The following is a 15,290-nucleotide window of genomic DNA, read 5'->3' as shown; positions in this document are numbered from 1 at the left end:
TGAGCTGTGACAGCACATTACTATTTATAGACAGCCAAGTGCATGGAGCTCAGTTAATTGAATAATAAAACAAGTACATGTCTCCCAGCTTAAAAGCATCCATTCTTTGGATCCAGTGGCATCTGCCTCAGGGAGCCAAACCATGCAGTAGTAGGGCTTGAAATGTGTGGAGCAGTGCTCTTCTTTAGCTTAGAATAATATAGTGTCTTTAACTTGACCTAAAACACAAAGTGTAATATCGATTCAGTAACAATGGGATTCCTATAGAATTATTTCATGACTAAGATAATAATATTATATGCTCCAAATTTTCAGCAGCTAAAAGCATCAGAAATTTTGTGAGCTAACTTCTGTGGAGAAAATTACCTGTAGATAGGCTTCCAGTGAAGCTGCACAGGTGCATGACTATATGCTGCTGTAAGTTAAAATAGAATTTGTCTTGCAGTTTTTGCAATACACTTCTTATACAAAACAACTGGTGTTCTCCAAGAAAATTACATTCTAGTTCTTATTTATCACATATTTAATTCCTTTCAGTGTTCTCTTATGGACTACCTAACTAACTTTTAACTGTCCTCAAAAATCTTTCATTCATCTATTCTCTATTCTATTTTCAATTTCTTCTTCCAAACTTAGTCCATAGTACTTGTGCATGAAACACAGATAGTCTGCTTGTTAAGCTTAAATTAGAAGTGCATTTACAGTTGTGTTGGGCAGATCCTGAATGCACTGATAACCCCCACTTGCAAGGCTCCCAACAGAGCAGCTCCAAAGTAAAAGTGCTCTGAAATACAAGGTAGCCATCACATTCTTAGTGCCAAATCTTAATGCCTTGATGTACTGAAAAGGAATTATATTTCTCATCTGGTTTTGCACAGACATTATTTAGTGCATTATTAGTGCATCCTAAAAATTTCCTTGTCTCGTCTAAAATATCAAATATACCATGGGGTGGGTGCAGGCATTTTAGAATTTTTATTTACATTGTATGCCTTTAGCTTCTCAGAAGGGAAAGAGCGGATTTCGCAATATTTTTTAATCTGCTTTCTATCCAAAGTTATTGACATTTCTGTCATTTGCTAAAATAAATCATAATTTCATAAATCTGGATGTATTTTTCTGAGAGAGAAAAAACTCTTCTTTTTCAAATTTTCTGCTAATTCTAGTACTGACTTGACACTGTGTATTCTGCTGTTGCAGAATTCTTCACTCTGTCTTAAGCCCAGTATCTTTCCTAAGGAATCTGAACTTTGTAGGAGACGCTTCGGGGTGGACTGTCTGAGACACGGCAAAGACCTCTATAATCGAGTTAGGTGTTAGAATTTTATTTCAGGGTGTGGGGGAGAGAGAGAGCCTGCTATGAGCCAGCAGATAGAGCTCAAAGCAGGCTCGGAGAGAACAATACAAAAGGGGATAAAATATGAATACACGAGCTCAAGACTTAAGATTGCTAAGAAAGAGAGTTACAGAACAGAAGTGAGAGAGCCGGGAAAAAAGGATAAAGAAGAGGAGGAAAGAGCAGCAACAGAACGTAGTAAGAGAGACAAGAGAAAACAAGAGAACTAAGAGAGCGTAGCAAGAGTGTAGCAAGAGAGTAGCAAGAGAAAGAGTTCTCTTTTACAATTACTTATATAATCTATACATTTGAATATTCTATTCCTTTACTAACCAATCTTTCTAAGTATACTAATACAGTAACATTTGTGTGTGACCTATAGAAATCGCTGTTTTTGCATATTTTTAGTTAGCTCAGGGTCCTTCAGACCTCTCCTTATAAGGCTGGGAAGAGGGGTCTCAGCTTAGTTGTATTGGGGGAAAGAATGTGTTCTGGCATACCAGCCTGGTTTCTTTGAATTATTCAAACCGTGCTTTCATTTGTATTTCTTCCTTAGCCTTTCTGGCTAAAGAGTCATATTTATAATTTTTTTCTAATTCTACCTTCCCAACAGAACTTGCTTAATTAATTTATCTAATCCTGCTTCAAAAAATCATCTGTTCTGTGTCACAGCTAATCCTGAAACTTGGCACGAAACTATGCACAATTTATTTTACATTATCATGCTATATTCTTCAGAAAGTCTGACAGCAAGGTTAGTGGACACATTTTCAAAGTACAAAAGACTGAGACCTATTTAATCTCTACCTTTGGCTCAAGGAAGTTCCTGACCTAGAAACAATTCAGGCTGGATGGACTGTTCAGTAGGTCCTCTGTAGCTGTTTAAGCACATTCCATCAAAAAAAATGTACCCAAATTTGAATAGAAACTATTCATACCATGCTATAAATTGTATCTCTTATACCATCATTGAAGTTATAGCAAGTAGGTGGTGTTAGTCTTGATCTATGATGTATTGGTCTATTGGAACAATTGCTTCTGTCAGTTCATTAGGTGTCCTGTAGATTCCATCAGTTCTGTTTAACTTCATTGGATCTGAATGTTTGTAGCATCATAAGCATAGAGAGTATTTTTAGAAGAGTAATTCAGTTGAATCAAGGTTGATATGTGTGTATCTTGGCTGAAAACCCACAGTCTCACTTAAAATGCTTTTAAGTGTGCTTGTGTCATTACATTCCTGCGCTTCTAGTCATCTTCATCTTTCACTAATTGGACCAAATACCTTCTCTTGTGAACAAGTTTGGGACAATAGGATTTGAACATCTGTTTCATACTGTGATATCAATATCCCTGTCTTTTGCATGATATTTACAGACAACTTTTCAATTTAAGATTAAGAACCTGTTTCAATGAGGCTTTTCTTGCTCTAATATGTGTAGCTGACAAATAAAACAATCCATTGCTTTGGAATAATTTTCAGCTTTGAGAATGGTGAATATTTTGTAAATAGTTAGCACAAATAAATCCAACATTTCATTGTTCAAAGTAGAAGTATTTTTTCATAAGATATAAAGATCTAAGACTACTTAATTTATTGCTTAAATATTTTTTTGTAAAATCATATATTGCTCATAGTGTTTCTATAGACACACATTTATGAGAATAATGTATGTATCTGTCTATACTCTGTGTACACGCAACTAATTTGTAATAACATTATTGTGATTGCAAACTAAAGTATTTAAAATTGTGGGTTGTCATAATTAACACCTTATATTTAACCTGTTTAATTTTCTTCTTTTTGTATTTTGCTTTGTGATGTACAATTTGAATATCATTGTATTCTGTTGGTTTGGGATTTTTTTCCCCCTATTGATCTGTCACAGTGTCTAGCAAGGATGGTGTTTAACGGAAACAAGTCTGTGCAACAAAACATAAGTCCTTAACCTGAAATGTACAGGTTACAGTGACAGTGGTGTGAGGATTACAGGGACAGTGGTGTAAGGGTTACTGTGATGGTTACTCAGACTTTGCCCATTTTTTAATGCTATCTCCTTTATTTAGATGTTTTGTAAAATTTTGTTTCTTCCCTTTTCTTCTATCACTTCTTGGTCCTCCTGCATCAGATTAGCTCTCCTAGGTATTTGAGTATCTCATCACACCTAAACTCATCTGCCCCCTGGTTTTCAGGTCGATTTCATTTACTGTGGTACCTCAATGAATCAGTTCCTTCTTCATCATCTTTAGCTTCCCTCCTCGATTTATATTCCTGTGCTACTTGTCAACAGAGTTCATCTGCTTCCCTCCCTATTTGAGTTTTTAGATTGACTCCATCCCCAAATGAGATCTTCTTTCAGAACCACAGTGGTTCATGCCTTACTTTTGACCCTTCTGTAGCTGATTCAACAAACTGTATTACCTGAGAACTGACTCTTGACTCACAAATTTTCCCACTGTAAGTTCTTGAAGAATGATGAAACATTTCCCCAAGTACAGATGGCAGTTACACTGCTTCCACTTGAAATCTTAGTTGCAGAAAGCAAAGATTAAAAATAATGTATAGTACTAACTATTGAGCAGCCCCACTAATAATGTATTTGATCATCTCTCTCAATTTCTGCTTATCATTGTGGGTTTTTTTAAATAGCAAAAACCACATGATACATCATGCAGAAAAAGCTTTTGATAAGCACAAGTGAGGGTAAACTTGTCTGACTTTCCTTGACATCCTGTATGCTATAAGCATTTGATTGCTGATCACATCTTTGCCAAAATTTTCCCTGCATCTTTAAATATATTGATGTAAAGCAAAGTAAAACAACTCTTATGTTGAACTATAGTTATTAAAATACTATAAATATGCTTTTAAATGTACTTGGTTATACTTGTCCTCATAGATTCATTTTGGTTGGAAAAGACCACTAAGATCATCGAGTCCAACCATTAACCCAGCACTGCCAAGTTCTATTGGAAAACTGCTCAGACTATTCACTGAGTCTTCACAGAAGTATAGTGAATGTTGTTTATTTCTATCTTTAGCACACTTTTATAGGGTCCAACAGGGTCCGTGGGCTTAGCAAGCTACTATTGGTTAATATATATGGTTTACATCCTTTCCCCAGAATACAAGGCTATTGTTTTTCTTTATTCTCTCTCTTCTGAAAGGAGAGTTTCAAGGACACTGCCTTTAATATTGTCAGCTGGATTTAAAGCTGTGTTGTGCAGACAGTCTTTTACTAAAATATCATGCTTTTACTTCATTAAAATGTTTCTCTACAAAGTTCACCACTAAGCCATGTCCCTAAGGGACACATCTAGAGTTTTAATAAATGACAGGTAATCAGTTTAAAAGTGTAAAGAAAAGGAGCAGCGGAACATAGCAGCAGTTTTGAGATGTTGTCTTTGTAAGAATAATATTTTTTTTTAAGATTAGTTGATTGCAACTTTTAACTGAAGCTAGAAGGGAATTAGGTATTTTGCACTTCTACAAATAATGCCAAATGTAAGAGGTCTCTGGAGAGCTGGAGAACTTAAAAAGTACTGTATAAGTAGTGACTTAATCATCTCAGCAGCTGGTATGCAAAAAGGAAATCACTTTTCAAATTACTTTTTCCAGGATTGTGTTCTTAAATATTTAAATAAAGGTGCACACATGAGGAACACAGTGTATGTAAATAATTCCAGTCACTTTAGTAAGTGATACATTTATACAGATGCTCAGGAAAAATGGATGTCCGATCTGGATATGAAAATGCTGTTTTATGGAGCAAACAACAGGAGGGAGGATTAAGTTTCTGCTGAGGATCAAGGACTTCCCTATGGTTTTTTGTCAGGCCTTGCATTGATGTGTGCCACAGCTGTATTTTCATCTCCAGGTCTGTCACTATTGCTTTCCTCATGCAGAGTTTCCATCCTGAACGCTGCCACTACACTGTCATAGCTACAGTGTTGGTACCACAGGAAAGTTGGATTCTGGAAGTCTGTAGTGGTTTCTTGGAGAAATGGCTGCCAAGCTGACAGGAGATCAGGACTGGGTGTGGCAAGAAGAGACAGGGTTTATTTGTGATATCATGGCAGAAATCTGCAAAAAGAAAGCATTTGTAATAAGATTATTAGAAATAATTTTCTGAACAAGGCTGCTGAAAATGGTTCTACCTTGGTATCAATGTTTTTAGTGGATCTGCAGTTATCTGTTTGGATTATACAGTATGCCATATTCACCTGAATTGTTTTTCTTTAAATATAAACTTTATTAACAACAAAGAATATTTTAAAGTTCTAGTGGATCTAGTCCCATTGTTGCATTTTGGAAGGGAAGTAGTAATGAGGTACTTCAGCTCTGCCTTGGTTTGATAGGTCTTCTAAACAGTCACTTGTTAGTGTTGGCTGTACATGTTCACTAATAGTTTTGGGGAAGTAGATTTTGTTCAGTAGATGTTTTAACATGCCTAAGTGAAGGGAAAGGATCATTGTTCCTGAATTAGAAATTTCTTCTGATGCAAGTTACACAATAAAAGAAGCCTATGAAATGTATGAAATGTAACGGTTAGGGTTTGTGGGTTTTTAATCTAGAGGCACAAGGTATTTCTCAACTGCTGTGTTCTATTAAACCGCATGAGCTCTGGTTTGTTCCTCTTTGGGAAGAGGTGTACTTCAGTTATTAGGAGAGATCCCAGCATACTGTGAACTCTTAGAGAAGAAAGGGAAACAAATTGCAGCATTTAAAGCAGTGCAAGTATGAAAAAACCTGAGGGTGTCTGGAGATATTTTACATTTGTGTATCACCTCCATTCCCAGCATCCACAAGGTTGCAATAACGCATTACAGACACAGTATCATAAATTGTGTATTGCTACCTCCATTTCATTGACAGGGGGCTGAGGTACAGAAATATTTGTGGTTTTTCAATTCATTCTGTGAGCTAGCTTAAAAAATGGAAATATTGTTCCCCTTTTTTAAATCCTAATTGTTTTTTCAAGTGAAAAGTTCTTTTTCCTCTCACAAAATAATATAATTAAAATATAATATTTTTTTGTAATCCCCAGTAAGAGTTCTGATTTTTTTATATCAGTCTCAAAATATGTTTGTTTAATTTGTTCTCTAGTGACAAAGATATCACAGCTTCTCCAGGCAATATGTTTCAATGTCTCCCTGTACCTAGCACTAGGAAATTTTGCTGCAATTTAAGTCTATTGCCTCTTGTTCACAATGGGCAGGCAGAACTAATTACTCCTTTGCTTTGAAAACAGTGGCCCTACTCCTCCTCAGTCTTCCCATCTAGAGATAAAACAGTTGCAGCTCTTCTGATCTTTCATTGTTGGTTATATTTTCTAACCCCTCTTTGGTCCCTGCTGCTCTTTCCAGTTAACAACATTCTTGACACATTCTTGACACACCCAAACCAAGGTGCTGTTCTCAAGCCTGATGCCCTCTTAGTGATGAATACAGCAGAAGGATTACTTCACTTGTCTCACAGAGCAATTTCCTGTTGCACACCAAATATGTTTGCCTTTTCCCCTCAAGAGTGACTTTGCTGATTCACATTGCTTGTCCTGAGTTGGAGATCTGTTTTTCTGTGGAAAGGCTTTCCTACCACTCTGGTCCCAGCCTGGCCTCTGTGTGCCAACCTTGCTTGTTGTCTTGTCACAAGACATTTGTTTTGCAGTTTTAGAATCAGGCTGTCTTCATCCTTTCTAGACTGGATAGATAGAGCTGACAGGAGCATAAGGCAAAGAGCCATCCAAGCCATCATTTACTGCAGCCATCACCATGAAATATCTGCTTCTATACATTCTTCAAATGTAAGTTTTTTCTTGCCTATACCATGTTGATCATTCTGGGATATTTGTTACCATCCAAGGATGGTGTAATATTTAATCTAGTTGAACTGTATTCACTTGTTCTCATAGCAGAACATTCTCTGTGGTGTAGACACAGGTGCAAAGAATAGCCCTGTCCCTTGTTACTTTCGCAAGGCCCTAGAAGCCAAGGCATTTTGATCCCCTTTTATGTATTGTCAGGAAAATTAATCCACAAACACCAGAGGTTTATGTCCAAAAAGGAGACAGAGGAGTCCTTTTACTTTATTCGAATAAAGGGAGAGGCCATGGGGCATTCCCCTGGGGTCTCTCAAATTTTTGGAGGGCGCAGCCTCCTTTTTATCCTAATTCCCGGCCGCTTGTCCCTTCTCTCTTTCCCCATAGGCTGAGGTACTTGAGAGGTACAGGCTTCCCGGAACGCCTGATACCTGGGATACCTTCCCCCCCTCCCAATGCATAATCCCTTCTTAATTATTAACTTTTGTGGAATTCATGGTACTCTTTCAGTGCCTCTTTGATCTTTTAGTGGAATCCATCCCATTGTTTCTGTTGTCTCTCACTGATAGCTGCATCTTATCAGCAGACCCACAGCTTGTTTGTAAAGACAAACCCGTCATTCCTCTCAGTATTGAGTGTTGTCAGTGACAGGATCACCTTTGGCAGCATTGCATGTTTGACTATTTTCCTGGGCTGGGGTGACTGTAAAAAAAAAAGAGAAAATAATTATCTGCAGCATTTGGCAGGTGATAAAAAGGTGTTACATTTTACTTTGTTTTCCATTTATCTTCATAGTTTTCACTTGTTCGCATCAGAACTTTCCATATGAAGTTTTACTCAAATAAAAGCTAATGTTCTCACTAATATGTGGTGCATTAGGTCCCGCCTTGCTGCATCCGTTTCAGGCACGTTTTTGCAGCCGCTATGCTGGACCTGCCCCGTTTGTGCCAGTCATTTCCCTCTGGGAAGCTGCTCCTCAGCCTCTCCCCCGGCCCGGGTCGGGCGTGGTGCCGCCGCCAGCCCCCAGGTGGCGCCCCTGCAGCGGGGCCCGCCGGGTGCAGCTCCCGGAGAGCGGCGGGAGCGGCTCGGGGAGACGGTGGCTCTCAATCCTCGGGCACAGCCCCGGCCTGGCACAAGGTCTGCGGTGCGGGAGGAGCGCGCCCCGCTCCGGGAAGATCCACTCCGCAAAATAGCTGCGGCTCCCGGAGTGTGCTCTTCATGTCTCTTTTCCCCGGAGCCCGGCTTCGGCACTGTGCCGCTGGCTAATGGGCATCCCGGGTTGGGAAGCGCCGGGCGCTGGACGGCCGTGCCCGCTGCCGGCACACGGCGGGAGCGGTGCTTGGCCGGCCAGGGGCAGCCTTTCCAGCGGGAGCTTTTCCAGGGCGAGCGCCGCAATTCCAACCGCGGGGCTCGTCCCGGCCCGCCGTGCCCTCCCTCCGGGCGCAGCCTGCGCCTTTGCAGCGGCAGCGCCGAGCAGAGCAAGTGATGGTGCCGCGGTGGAGAGGGAGCGGGTCTGGAAAGGGCCTGCTGGTAATCTCAGAGTGCAGCCTCAGTGCTCCTGCTCCGTACTTGGAATGGTGTGCGGGGAGCACACCCGTCCCGCGGGATTTACACTTCACTTAGTGCAAGTGCTCAAATAATCAAAAAGGCTAGATTGAGGAAGGAGATCAGAAATAAGGAGTCACTAATGAGCCAGACTTGTAATGTCCATAGTGTTGCTTCAGGCTCTCCATTAACTTCCTAACAGTCTCCTTAGTCAGACCACCAGTTTTGGGAAGAGGGCTGTCAGAGGCAGTAGGGCTGTATCTATGTTAGGCAGTAATGGGTGCAGAGGGAGTGGATCTGTGCAGTGAATCTTGCCGGTACTAGATGACCATGCTGTGTGCTTTTCAGGAAATTTCCCTTTGTGCTAGCTCTGGTCTGGAGCAGTGGACTGAATGTCCAATAATGGATGGAACACATCTTCCAGTTTAGCTTCATTTGAAATTAATCCAGCTTCAAACTGCTCCATGCATTGAACCAGCTAACATGAACCTATCAGGACAAATTTCTTCAAAAGCACACTCCTCATACAAACTGAAATGGTAGTGCCAAGGCACTCTGTGCATATTTTTTGTCATCCAGTCCTACAATGCTTACTTGCTTTTAATACCGTGGATATAATTCATCTGTTCCATGAAGTTTAGCAGGACTGCTGGCCCAATCCTTGCTAATCACCGGTGATCAGCTGGGATAGAACAAGGGCTTTCCAAGAACAGCGTGGGCCTTTGTGGGCCTTTGTGGATTTTGGAATGCAGATAGCTGCATCTCTTTCCAAACCTGAGATCAAGACCACATAGTTCTTTTAAGTGAAAAGAGTAAGATTTTTAGAGGACTCTATGTAAAATACACTACTTTATTTTTTTCCTTTATTCCTCCAGCAACAGCTTAAAAAAAAAAAAAAAGGCAGAAAGTAAGAAAGGTGCAAGCCTACCTTTGAAAATTCACAGAATCTCAGATCTACCCCTCTTCCTCATGCTGAGCAACATTATAACTACCTACAGAATCCATCTCAATTAAACAGTATCTGTATAATTTCCATTAAAAATTTGGAAGTTTCAGTGTGAGTACCCAGGTTGAACACATCTGAAGCCTGATATAAGTACAATCCCAATGAGTGTTCACAGTTTTAATGTTTTCATCATAATATAGGCATTATCCAAATAAAAGTAAGTTAAACCATGGGATCTGTTTTGAATTAAGTGAAGAACACTTGCATTCTGTGCTGGGGTGAAGGGCTAAGTTCTTCCATAACATTTGCTTTTAATAGGAGGTGCTTACAGTTGATGTTGGATTTTTGTAACAGAAACCAGCCAGTGGAATTAACACTGAATCATAGAAAAAAGAGATGGAAAAGCCCAGTTATATCATCTAGCCTTTCTCCTTCCTGGTGTAGGATTATTGTGTACCAAATACTTCAGTTCTTTTTCCATTGTAGTTTTAAATGTCTTCAGGGATATGACATGCCTCTTCCTTCAGGCAATACTTCACAATTGTCTGTACTTTACCATTAAGAATCTATTCGACCTAAATTTCTCCTTTCTTGAGTACATTTCATTTGCTGAAGATTTATTACCTTGAAGCATTCTAAGTAATTCCAATCACTCTTTAGTACTGACATCTCTAACATGTTTGTTCTTTCCTAATGTTTTGTCCTTTAATCAGAACAGCTATCCATGACTAGCCTTTGTCTTTATAGTCTTACACCACTTCTACTGTGGTCTGTAGGCTAATAAGGATTTTTGCATTCAAAAAGTGCTATTTATTGCACTTCTACCTTAAGTTCATTTCCTTGAGAGTAATTTTTATATGAGTGACTTTTTAATGGTTAACATGCCTGAAATTGCAGATTTTTTTCTGAAAGAAAATTGTAATAATGCCATCATTCTGGTTATTATTTCTCAAAGATGTACAGATAGAAATAAGATATTGTCTCTAATTACCAAACAGTGGCACAGGTTGCCCAGAAAGGTTGTGGAGTTGCCATCCTTGTTGATAATCAAAACTCAGCATACCTCTGAGCTGGTGGCTTGGAGCAAGAGACTTGGAGCAGACAATCTCTAGAAGTATCTCCTAACCTCAACTATTCTGTGATTCCATTGGAAAAGGACATACCTGGTACTAGCAGTGGTAATTACATGACAGCATCCTCTGAGTTTGCACACTATTGTTAGTAAGTTACTAACATCATGAGGTGTATGAGACCCTAAGCATTTTTGTTCATCTGTTAGATCTGTTCATCGTTAGAAGCCTAAGAAATTTCCTTTGGCAAATCCTATTGCTAAGTCACTGGGAATCACAAATTGCTTAAAATGCAGAAGTCAGATGAGTTTGCTCCCTACCACAGGTCAAGATTAGAATTTTGAGGTCCATCCTTGAAGGTGGACAAATTGAAACTTCATTCATCTTCAGGAATACTAATAAAGAATTAAGTTTCAGAGATTATCAGAAATTGAATTGAAAAGGCAGAATAAATAAGTAGCCAGTCCACGTGTGTATGTGTGCCTATACAGCCTTCCCTGCTCTTTCACCACTTTCCTTTTGTCCCTGAGTCTCACATGCCTCGGGACACCAGAACACCATTTAGGTTTATCATGAACTTTGATGACTGGCAGCTAGGCTTTTGCTTTTTAGAAAATAAAAATCCTGCAGTCCCAGTGAAGTTCACAGGAGCCAGCATATACCATTTGAAAGAAATTGGCCAGGAGACAAGACTCCTGTTTGATGTCTTTATTAGGATTCAGCTCTTGGGGTAAGGGGCCTGAAGGGCTGCTTGCTCCGTGGCTGTGAGGAGGCACAATTCAGCTTTTCAGCCCACACTGCAGAGCTGGGGTTTCCATCCTCATGAGAGCAGCCAGGATGCTTGTTGTTCTGCTTCACTGTCTAGGGGTGTCAGTCCTTTCCAGTCCTCTGAGGTCATGGTGATGGAGGAAGATGGTTTCTAAGCAGGCTTAGGTGATGCAGGGAGATGATCTTTCATTATAGCTTGGTAGAGTATGTTTCCTTGTCCTTTTATTCCTCTGTTAGCTCGTTGTTTTGGTGTCTTGCATGCCTTAGTTTGCATATTACTTGGTTGCACAGCTTCCTGGGAATTTCTTTGTTCTAGTGTGGCACAGCATCCATGGGAGTTGCCTCGTTCTGTGGCATACCTTTCTAGTGGGTTGCTTTTGTTAGTTTGATTTAGCCCCCATGGGAGCAGCTCTGTTACATAGTAGCAGGGAAGTAAGGGAAAGGGTACAGGAATGTCTCATAAGAACCTTTAAAACACTTCAGAAACTGGTAAGTTATTAACATTACTAATAACCATCGGAGTAAACAAGGGGTACAAGGTTTACAAATGGGATAAGAATATTAACTATACATAACTAAACACAGTATTTTATCCGGAGTGGATTTCTTGAGAGATTTTATTCATGACACCATTCAAAAAGGGCCTTAATCTCTGGTTTCTGACCCTTCGGGATGCACAGCTCCCCGGCACAGCGCTATGGGATGTGCAGTGCTGGCTGTCAGCCAGGGAGGGAGCAGCACAGGAGTGGGTTGCTCTGAGCAGCAGCCGGATCTAGGGAGGGAGGCTTTTTTTCCTTTAAACAGGTGGATTTAGGGGAAGGAGAAAAGGGGGAGGGAGGCTGAAATACCCAGTCTTTTTAGTATCTCTGAAAGCTAAGTTGGAATGTTACTCTCTCTTAACTTCTACCACCATAGTGTGGGAACCTCCTTGTGGGTGTCCATGTAGCAAAGCCTCTGGGTTCCCAAATCTGGGGGGCTTCCAAAACCTGGGATCTCCCAAAACCTGGGCTTAGTTCTGAGCAGAAAGGTGCTGCTTGCCCTGCTCTCAGCAGCCCTTAGCAGCTGGTTATAATTGCACTCTGCAACTTCAGAGGAAGCTGGCTGTGGGTAGTGCGCAATTCTTGGCTGCAGATCCACTGCTTTTGAGGGTACAATGGAGATGGAGAGAGTAAAAAACAGTGGCACAGAGTGAAGGGGAGGGTGAAAGCCTAATTATCCCCCACTTAAACTAGCTGCCTTGTTAAATCATTACATATTTCTGAAAGTCCCTTGATAGATGAAGATCCTAAATGAAGTCCGACCATATTTAGATGCCACGACCTCTTGCCACAAAAGATTAAAACCTCAGAAACAGAAAAACCCCTCAAAAACTATCTGGAAAAATATTTGTTGTTTATTTTACTACTCTCTACCAAAAAAAGTCAGGCTAATTTATCTCTTTTGGAAAGAAAAATTATATTGCAATGACTATTTTTGGTCTTACCATTTAAAATGATAGAGTTATAAATAGAGCAGAGCAAAATGCTGCTATTTTAGTTTTTACTGGGGTTCACACAAACATTTACTTTGCTTTCTATCATTGGATTCAACCCTCCACTGAATGCTGATCCTTCTTTGAATACAGATTCCTCATTTTTTGATTTTTAAACAGCCTAATCAATTTGTATTTGAGATTTTTTTTTTGCTGACACTTGACATTAAGCTATCTATTGTTTTTACATCACCTCAAAATGGCCAAAAGAATTGCAAAAATTTCAGTGATGGTGGCTCATAATGCTGGTTTTGCGATAAAAGGCAGAATGAGGCCAGTTTTGTCTGGCAGTGGACATTGTAGCAAAAGCTCTGGTTATAAGAGTCAGGAAAAGAACATTTGTAATGGAAATGACCAGTGAATCCTAAATAGCAACAGAATATATTGCTATGAAATGTGTGTACCTAGGAGGGAAAAGATCCCTCTCATGATAGAAAAGCAGCAGCTTACTTGAATCTGTTCTCAGATGTTAGAGTCAGTCATCAACTCCTTGGTCTGTGGGGGCATCCTTCTAAATTTTGGCCCTTCCAGGCAATTATGATTTGTGTTTTTAACAAATGAAGCAGCCAAAGTGCATAGAGAAAAGGTAGGCAAGGCTATCTACTGCGAGATTATATTTAGGGTACAGCAGAACTGTGACTTGCCTATGTTTAGGATTTTTTCTTTTACTCTGTTTCTCAGATGTGGAAAACTTCTTGAGGCCATCCAGGTGAGTTATCATACACCACAAAGTGTTGATTAATTATGGGCTGCCTGATCACATCAGCAGTTCTTTCAAGCAATGTCTGTACTGAATGTGGATCTTACATATTTCTGGGAAAGTAGAGCTAAGCTTGAGTTAAGTGGAAATGGAATCACAAAGATCATGGTCTGGAAGAAAGCTTCCTTACAGGAATTAAATACTGAAATTAATCCCATTGTTGTCTAACTATTGGTGGCATTGTGGGGTTGTTCTTTTTTTTCCAAACATAAATTATAAAGATTAAAGTAAAGTAATAAAACACTTCATATTTTTATCACTTAAATTTGGAGAGGCCTCATGTTTTCCACACCTGTAGCCTTGATGATTCTTTAGGTAGTTCTGCCAGTGATAAAAGGAATATCTCACCACTGACAGAGAATTTGGCTGTTTCATCACTGACATGAGAGGCTGGTCTAATTCCATTGTGATTGCTGTCTAAATTACTTAAGTAGTTTCTTTGTGTACTTTTTGACTGAAGAGTGATAAGTCAAGCAATGAGTTAATTTGGCATCAGCCTCAAAGACAATCTGTTTTCTTTTTATAAATCCTACAGCATCTTTCAGCCATCCATTTTTAAATAAGACTATGGTGGGTCAGGTTCTAATGTGCCTTGTATATTTAGTCAAAGGATGGTTAAATTAAGTTTGCTGCCATTCTTCTTTGTTTCTTTTTTCTTTTTTTGTAATATTATATTTCCTGAAGTGGTATTGAGAAAATGACAGGTGAACTGAAAGACTGTCTTTATTTTACAACATAGGAGAGGGGCAGGGCATTTCCTTCCTGGTGGTAGTGACACTCTCTTCCCAAGAGAAGACCACATTGTCTGAGAATCCAGAGGGGAAAAAATACACTAACATCAGCCTGACTCTAATGTCTTGAACACACCCAAGAAGAAGGAAAACAATAAGTAAAAGTTCTCTACAACTGAAAAATTATTAGAGATTGTGCAAAGAGGAAGGTTGTTGTACTGTAAACTTGGTAAACAGCAGGTAGAATTATGCTGTGAAACTGACAGGTTTTCACATTTGAATTTTTTTCAGCTCTATCCGAATATTTGGATGAAAACAGCAGCAGATTCCTTCCTCTAGATTTTCTAGAGTTTTATTTGGAGGATTCCCCACATAACAGGATGACTGAGAAGTGTTAAATACAATCCGAAGAGCTGCAGAGGTGATAGGTACTTTGGACATCCCTTTCTGAGTGTCTTTTGCTCTTTTTATTGAAGTAAACCAGTTAAATCATACAGAAATAGCTTCATCTTATACTTACGTTAATCCAGTCAATCTCTTGTGTTTATATTTTTCTCATTTTGGCTCTTAATTTTTAGACAAAGCAGTGACTGAAAAGTATAGGTGAGTTTTACAGTATTTACACCACGGTAATTCATAGGGCTCCAAGTTAGAATCCATATCCTTTAAGACATATGTTGTTTAAAAAAATGTAAGGATGCAGTTCCTTCTTGAAAATGTGTATGAGAACCATCTGCATCAGGCATGTGTCTTGATTTGTGTCACCAGATGAAAGATACCACCTTTT

The 15,290-nt window shown here is 39.5% G+C and overlaps 1 long non-coding RNA gene across 1 annotated transcript in view; it reads left to right on the top strand.

Annotated features, from left to right (window-relative positions):
* LOC131578417 (uncharacterized) overlaps positions 1–14,924 on the top strand; it is a 45,597-nt gene extending 30,673 nt beyond the window's left edge. The window contains exon 3 of the long non-coding RNA XR_009277490.1: positions 14,795–14,924. This is a non-coding gene — a long non-coding RNA (uncharacterized LOC131578417). The remainder of the gene's footprint in view (positions 1–14,794) is intronic.
* Positions 14,925–15,290: the final 366 nt, after the last annotated feature.

This window comes from Poecile atricapillus, chromosome 4, assembly GCF_030490865.1.
Source record: "Poecile atricapillus isolate bPoeAtr1 chromosome 4, bPoeAtr1.hap1, whole genome shotgun sequence".
Classification (NCBI taxonomy): domain Eukaryota; kingdom Metazoa; phylum Chordata; class Aves; order Passeriformes; family Paridae; genus Poecile; species Poecile atricapillus.
This window is presented reverse-complemented; position numbering and strand designations above follow the sequence as displayed.